Source organism: Palaemon carinicauda, chromosome 25 (genome assembly GCF_036898095.1).
Source record: "Palaemon carinicauda isolate YSFRI2023 chromosome 25, ASM3689809v2, whole genome shotgun sequence".
Taxonomy (NCBI): domain Eukaryota; kingdom Metazoa; phylum Arthropoda; class Malacostraca; order Decapoda; family Palaemonidae; genus Palaemon; species Palaemon carinicauda.
This window is the reverse complement of record NC_090749.1, coordinates 29,407,651-29,416,555: the sequence shown is the minus strand read 5'-3', so window position 1 is coordinate 29,416,555 and position 8,905 is coordinate 29,407,651.

Below are 8,905 nucleotides of genomic sequence, written 5' to 3'. Positions count from 1 at the left end.
AAAGTCATCTCCAAACTGAGAACCTTCAAGGGAACAGCAGCCCTAGTGGCTCCCAAGTGGGCCTGGAGTAACTGGTTTCCCCTAGTCCTGGAGCTACAGCCCAAGCTGATCCCTCTGCCGGGCCCAGTTCTCTCCCAGCAGGTGCAGAAGTCGATTGTCTTTGATTCATCAAAGAAAGTCCGAGACCTTCATCTCATGATTTTCTCTCCCTAGCCGTGAAGAAAAGGTTTGGAATCTCGAAGAACAGTTTAGATTTCCTAGAGGAATACAAAACGAAGTCTACCAGAAGGTAATATGAATCATCCTGGAAGAAGTAGGAGTCCTTTGTCAAGGCAAAAAATCCTACGGAAATCTCCATAGATTTTTGTATGTCCTTCTTTATTCACCTTCATGGACAAGGCTTAGCAGCCAACACGATTTCCACTTATAAATCGGCTTTAACAAGACCACTACTGTACGCCTTCCAGATAGATTTGTCCAACGAAATCTTTAACAAACTTCCGAAGGCATATGCTAGACTCCGTCTTGCACCCCCACCAAGACCCATCTCCTGGTCTCTGGATAAGGTGTTCCATTTTGCCTCTAGCTTGGACAACAAATCTTGCCCTATGAAAGACTTGACTCAAAAAGTAATTTTCCTTTTTACTCTCGCATCGGGAGCCCGAGTCAGTGAAATAGTGGAATTATCAAGAGAAGAGGGCCAGATACAGTTCACCAATACAGGGGAATTTACCCTCTTCCCCGACCCTACGTTTTTCGCTAAAAACGAACTCCCCACCAAGAGATGGGGACCTTGGAAAATCTGCCCTCTGATGAAGATGTCTCTCTATGTCCAGTGGAGAGTCTTAAGGTCTATCTTCGAAGAACTTCAGACTTTGGCGGAGGACAGGTTTTTAAAGGAAAAACATCGGGCAGTGACCTGTCACTTAAACAAGTAAGGGCGAAAATCACCTATTTTATTCGCAGAGCGGATCCTTACACTACACCCGCAAGTCATAATCCTAGGAAAGTCGCCTCTTCCCTTAATTTCATCCAAGGTATGGATTTCGAAAGCCTCCGATCTTTTGCAGGCTGGAAATCCTCGAGGGTGTTCTTTAAACACTATGCGAAGCAGGTGCACAAAGTGAAGCGATTCATGGTAGCAGCAGGTAGTGTGTTGAAACCTGCTGCTTAGTGCTGCGTAGAACAGTGAGTTATTTCGGGACTCTAACTCAACGGGGGCCTGTGTTGACCCTAGTGCAATACATAGTGATTTCAGGTGACACTTAGTGTCACAAAAGACTGTTCTTCCACAAGGTGAAGTGACATAGACTCTAACACGTATGCCACATGTTCTTGGACATGAAGTGTATTGTGACTCTTAAAGACTTTAGTTCCCCTGACACTTATGTGTATAAAGGCAAGTTCTTCCTCGAGGGTGTTCTTTAGCCACCAATGGTTGCCGGTCCCAAGCCCGGATAAATTGGGAGGGTTGGTTTTAGGAAGGGCATCCGGCCGTAAAAACCTGTGCTAAAACCTTAAATGGAATGAGCCGAAATGGGGAAAGAGGTAATACTGGGGCATACTCCGTAAACGACGCACAGAGACATCGCCCAAACTCTGTGATAAGGCGAGGGTTACTGCATCAGAAGTGGGTGCAGCTAAAGAAGCGAGCTCACTTTGGACTCAGAATATGTCATCTTATTGTTGGGTCCATGACTGGGAGAGGTAGAGAAGTGGCTGACTTGATGAAGGAAAAGAGAGTAGATGCTATGTGTGTCCAGGAAACATGATGGAAGGGAAAAAAAGCTAAAGAGTTGGGTGATGGATATAAGCTATATTATAGTGGAGCAAATAAACAAGGCAGGAATGGAGTTGGCATAGTACTCTCTGGTGAGCTGAAAAATGCAGTGATAGAGGTGCATAGAAAAAATGATCGTATCATCAGATTGAAGATGTGTTGTGGAGGAAAGATTCTGGATATTATAAGTGCATATGCACCTCAAGTTGGTTGCACAGACGAGGAGAAGGGAAATTTCTGGAGAGACATGGATGGAGTAATGCAAGAACTGGAAGAACAGGAGAGGGTCATAGTGGGGGCAGATTTGAATGGCCATGTTGGAAGTGAGAATGAGGCAATTGGTCGGGTGCATGGGGGCCATGGAATTGGGGAGAGAAACCCAGAAGGAGAGTGTTGTGGACTTTGCTGTGTCATTTGACATGGCAATAGTAAACATATTCTTGAGGAAGAAAAGGGAACACCTAATAACTTATAGGAGTGGTGGAAGATGATCCCAGATAGACTACTTCCTGTATAAAAGGATAAAACTGGTGGAAGTCAAGAACTGCAAGGTTATCCCAGATGACCATGTAGCCCCCCAACACAGACTGCTATTTATGGACTTAGGCCTAAAAAGGGAAAGAAAACCTAAAGCTAAAGGGATAAGGAAAATTAAATGGTACAAACTAGTGAGGGAAGGAGATAAGATGAGAGAGTTTAAGAGAAGGGTTTGGGAAGATATTGATAGAGGAATTGAAGATGTTCAAGAATGGTGGACACGAAACGCAGAAGTAATTAGAAGGCATGGATAGGAGCTGCTAGGAGAGACATCTGGTATCATATGGGAAGAAAAGGAGAGTTGGTGGTGGAGTGAAGAAATTGAGAAAGTTGTAAAAGATAAGAAGGAGGCAAAGATGAGATGGGAAGAGTCACAGTCAGGGGAAGACAGAGAGAGGTTCAGAGAGAAAAACAAGGTGGTGAAGAAGGTAGTAGCCCAAGCTAAAGCTAAGGCATATGATGGTGTGTATAATGAGCTGGGGACAAAGGAAGGATTAAACAAGATGATCAAGCTATCGAAGACTAGAAATAAGAGCACCAAAGATTTACACACATCAAACGAATAAAAGATCAAGATGGTGTAGTACTTAGAAAGGAGGAAGACATTGTAAAGAGATGGAAAGAATATTTTGAACAGCTGTTAAATGAAGAAAATGATAGATTATTAAGAGAGGATGGACTGGTGAATTTTGGCATGGTAATAAGTTTCTCTACGCAAGAGGTAATAAATGCACTGAGGAAGATGAAGAATGGGAAGGCAACTGGACCAGACATGATTCCTGTGGAGGCATGGAGAACCTTAGGAGATGAAGGTGTGGATATACTGTACGATCTCATGATAAAGATCTTTGAGCAGGAAAAGATACCAAAATGAGTGGCGTTGGAGTATATTGATCCCAATCTTTAAAGGGAAAGGTGATGTCCAAGAGTGTGGGAATTACAGAAGTATTAAATTGATGTCCCACACTTTGAAGATACTGGAAAGGATGATAGATGCCAGACTAAGAGAAGAAGTAGAAATAGGTAAAGAGCAGATGGAATTCATGAAGGGGAGGGGAACAACAGATGGTGTATTTTGTCTGAGGCAACTCATGGAGAAATTCCGGGAAAAGCAAAGAGACCTGCATGTAGTGTTCATTGACCTTGAAAAAGCTTATGACCGAGTCCCAAGACAGGAGGTATGGAGGAGTCTGAGGGAGAGGAGGGTGCCAGAGAAGTACTTTCGACTGACACAAGAGATGTACCATAGCGTATTTACTAGAGTTAGGAGCAGTGCTGGGGAGACAGAGGGTTTTGAGGTGAGAGTAGGATTACACCAAGGGTCAGCTCTGAGCCCATTTATCTTTAACATAGTGATGGACGTTTTGATAGAAGAGGTAAGCGAGGCAGTACCATGGAACATATTGTATGCAGATGATATTGTTCTGTGCGCAGAGAGCAGGGAAGATCCGGAAATGAAATTGGAAAGGTGGAGGCAAGTACTGGAGGACAGAGGAATGAGAATAAGTAGATCTAAGTCAGAATATATGTGTACCACCAGTGAGGGGGATGATTAAGAAAGTATTCATCTTAGGGGAGAACAGATAAAGAGAGTTGATAAGTTTAAGAATTTGGGATCCTTTGTTAACGCTGGAAGAGGTATGGAAGATCAAGTTAAACATGGGGTACAGGCAGACTGGAACAACTGGAGAGCAGCCTCAGGAGTTCTTTGTGACAAAAGAATACCACTGAGGTTAAAAGGAAAATTTCATAGGACAGTGGTGAGAACAGCAATGTTGTATGGAACGGAAACAGCAAGCATGAGGAAGACAGAGGAAAAGAAGATGGATATGGCGGAAATGAGAATGCTTAGGTGGATGTCTGGGGTGACAAGAGAGGATCGGATAAGAAATGACTACATAAGGGGGTCGACAAAGGTGGTGGAAATATCAAAGAAAGTGCAGGAAGGGAGGCTGAGATGGTATGGACACCTGATGAGGAGAGATGAGGACCACGTTGGGAGACATACTATGGAGATGGAGGTTCAGGGAAGAAGAAGAAGAGGGAGCCCAAGAAAGAGATGGAGGGACTGTGTGAGAGGAGACTTACAGGAGAAGGGGATTGATGAGGCAGAAGCGCAGAATAGAAAAAGATGGAAACGGCTCATCCGCAACGGCGACCCCATATAAAAATGGGAACCAGCTGGGAAGAAGAAGAAGAAGTCTATGTCTGTTAATCAATATTTTTTTTGTAAATTAATTACCTCATTTTACTTTATTGCAAATTTTCTTGAATAAAATAGAAATTTTATTTATCATATGCATCTTATTTCGCCTTCCCATATGAAAATAAATTGCTGTTACCAAGTTCTAATGCCCTTCATTATTCTTTATTTTATTCATGTATAATATTACTCCTGTCTGAGATATGCTCACCAAGCAAGTGAAATATTGTTCCTACACAAATATTTAACCTTCTGATCTGTCCACGAGACAGGTACGATCCTCGCATCCAGGTGAGTTTATCTTCATCCGGGTACTTCGAGATGTTCCTCTTGTCCAAACAGGACCTCCCTGCCAGGGGGGCAGGACGCCATGTCATTGTTTATGCCACTGGTAGTGACATATAACGGAGATGTCACGGTTTCTAAGGTCACCAGACCAAAGGAATATTGTTTGAAGTAGAAGGCACTTTTGAAATGGGGAAAACCACAATACACTAATTCTCTGGTACACTTCCTTCAGGACGTCATGGCTTGAGCTCAAAAAACGGATTATGAACGAAGCGAGAAATCTATTTTTGGGTGAGAAGGCCATGATGTACTGATGGACCCGCCCTACTGATTCTAGTTTAGCCTGTCAGTCCCCTCCCTTTCATATTGTATCGTGGAAGCTGGCAGAAACGCTGAATAAGGAATGAAGCTGGCGGACGTGACGTCAGTCCAGATGGCGGACAGCTATGGCTGCTGTTTGTTTACGTCGCGAGGTACCGTAACAGTAATGCAGGAGGATAACTTTGCAACGGCTCCTCCTATAACTTGCCACCTTCCCCCTCGAAGCCTAAACGCTATGTGGGGTGCCGATAGCCATGTGGCGTGTCAAGCATACGTCCCCTGTTGATATACGATATCCTAAAGGGAAACCTTAAGGGTACTCACGCCAGAAGTTAGAACTCTGTGAAACCTTTAGTTTAATTATCTGGGAATATCTACTGTAGTCATATATACCCTCAGGAAGCTACTGAAGGAACCTTCCATCGAGGAAGTGGCTAATTTTTTTAGGGAATAAACATATGTTATCCTAAAATAGAAATATGTAAAAAAAATCTTCATTATTTTGTAAATTACATTTATATCAGGGGCCATATCTAAAGGTAATTTTTTGAGTACTTAGAAATTTCGTAAAAAAATACATATATTTAATATATAATATGATATTTATGCAGGTAAAAATATACCAAAATATCACAAATTCTATAGGGAACAAGAATATATATAGATAGGGCAACTTACGCTTCGGATATGTCCACAAAATGGCCGCCAACCACACTGACTCAGACTCCCTAATCTGCCACTTGAAATGTAGGAAGGGTATGTCAATTTCAAGGTGTTATTTACTAATCTAATTATTATTGGATATGCATAAAAATTGTATGGTGGGTTGCTGGATAATTGTCGATTATTTTACGACTATAAAATTAAAATTCTGACCCAAAAAAATTTTTTTGAAGGGAAATGAAATCGAAAAAAAAAATGTAAAATATAATATTTTAGCTGAAAAAATTTGATGATATTCAATCAAAAAAGAAGTAAACAAAATTTTCCGACAAATAAACATCTAGAGGAATCATTACTCTGTGATAGTTCCTTAGTACGTAGTAATTTTGAAAGAATTAGGAAAAAACGAAAAAATGGCAATCACCGGAAAATCGAACACATACCTATATATACGCCATATCTGGCTAAAAAAAAAAGATAGGCATGGGTAGCCAGATCATCTAGAAACACTTTCCAACACTATAAAAATATAAGTTTTGCGACACTACTTGCCAATTCCTTACGGTAACATGACTAAGCAAAAAAATGCAAAACAAATAAAAAGGGGCACTCGCGGAAAAATGGCTAACATTCTAATATACGGCATTTCAGAAAAAAAAAATTCAGCCACGTACTAGGCAAACCATCAAGGCACATTTTCCGACAAATAAACATCTAAATGAATCATTACTCTGTGATAGTTCCTTAGTACGTAGTAATTTTGAAAGAAATGGGAAAAAACGAAAAAATGGCAATCACAGGAAAATCGAACACATACCTATATATACGCCATATCTGGCTAAAAAAAAAAAGATAGGCATGGGTAGCCAGATCATCTAGAAACACTTTCCAACACTATAAAATTATAAGTTTTGCGACACTACTTGCCAATTCCTTATGGTAACATGACTAAGCAAAAAAATGCAAAACAAATAAAAAGGGGCACTCGTGGAAAAATGGCCATTCTAATATACGACATTTCAGAAAAAAAAATTTCAGCCACGTGCTAGGCAAACCATCAAGGCACATTTTCCGACAAATAAACATATAAATGAATCATTACTCTGTGATAGTTCCTCAGTACGTAGTAATTTTGAAAGAAATGGGAAAAAACGAAAAAATGGCAATCACAGGAAAATCGAACACATACTTATATATACGACATATCTGGCTAAAAAAAAAATAGGCATGGGTAGCCAGATCATCTAGAAACACTTTCCAACACTATAAAAATATAAGTTTTGCGACACTACTTGCCAATTCCTTACGGTAACATGACTAAGCAAAAAAATGCAAAACAAATAAAAAGGGGCACTCGCGGAAAAATGCCCAACATTCTAATATACGGCATCTCAGATAAAAAAAAAGACATGCACGTGTTAGCCCAACCATCAAGGCACACTTTCTAACACATAAACATGAAAAAAAAATCAATAATATACGGCAATTCCTTACTACGTAGTAAATTTTTACAAATATTGAAAAAAAACAGAAATTGGCAACCGCAGTTAAATACCCAATATACCAATAACTACGTCGTATCTGACAAAAACAAAATCACGCATGGGTAGCCAGATCATCTAGACACACTTTCCAACACTAAAAAAGCAAAAGTTTTACGACACTATTTGGCAATATCTTACGGAAAAATGACTTGGCAAAAAAATGAAAAAAAATGAAAAAGGGGCACTCGCGGTAAAATGCCCGACATTCTAATATACGGCGTCTCAGATAAAAAAAAAGACATGCACGTGTTAGCCCAACTATCAAGGCACACTTTCTAACACATAAACATGAAAAAAAAAATGAATAATATACGGCAATTCCTTACTACGTAGTAATTTTTACAAATATTGAAAAAAAACAGAAATTGGTAACCGCAGTTAAATACCCAATATACCAATAACTACGTCGTATCTGACAAAAACAAAGTCACGCATGGGTAGCCAGATCATCTAGACACACTTTCCAACACTAAACAAGCAAAAGTTTTACGACACTATTTGGCAATATCTTACGGAAAAATGACTTGGCAAAAAAATGAAAAAAAATGAAAAAGGGGCACTCGCGGTAAAATGGTCCTCGTGGTGATGAACGACATTTTAACTAAAAAAAAAATCATGCACATGGTAGCCAAACAATCCACCAAGACTTTCCACAACTGATAACCTATACAAGTTGCACCATTCTACGACAATTTCATAATACGTAATAACTTTGATAATTATGCAAATTACCTTAGAAGGGTAAACTCGGTCGCGCTCGACCCCGACACGTCTCAGAAATCGGGGAAGGAGTACAGCTACAGCAATGCACATCTGGACACTACTAGAGCGTGTAGGGGAGACACCTCCTGCAGGTCGATCACCCACAAATTCAGTCACGGGGGTGAGTCACGTGAGAAAAACCTGTTTTTTTTTTTAAAGACATTTATTTAACACATTTTTCACTATACCTTTTACACAAAATATAAAAAGGTATAAAAGGGTACTGAACCCAACAAACCCACCTAACCTAACCTAGAAGTTTCCAGGTCACAACCCAGAGCCAGGGGCAAGCCCTCGGACCCCCTTCCCAGGTTACAAACTTGTACTGGCAAGGGGTAATGTTGAACTGCACACTCTAAAAACATTAAAATTAAAGAAATTAATAACTTACTTTCATGACCTGGTGTAATGGTCTGTTTTTCCCCCAGATCAAAATAATGGTTACCTCCACCAAGTAAAGGGGAAATCTTGGCCCAGGGGGGGGAATATTATTCTGGGCCATATCTCCCCCAGGGGAATTTCAGACGGTGGGAAAAACAGGCCATTACACCGGATTCAACTGGGATTTAATTTTGGCTTGATTCCAATCCAAGTAATTGTAGGTCAAGTGGTAACAATTGGGTACCTTCCTTCAGTGTATGATGCGTCTCCAATTGATCTACTTGTAATGCTAGGTTTTCACTATGTTTTTGGCGGCCCCGGCAACCCCGTTTTGGGCCACTGTGAACAAAACGGGATGGACGCGAAAAAACGTTATACAAATCTGTGGAACGGGATTGGCCAACGTGATAGGCCCTGACTGCCCTG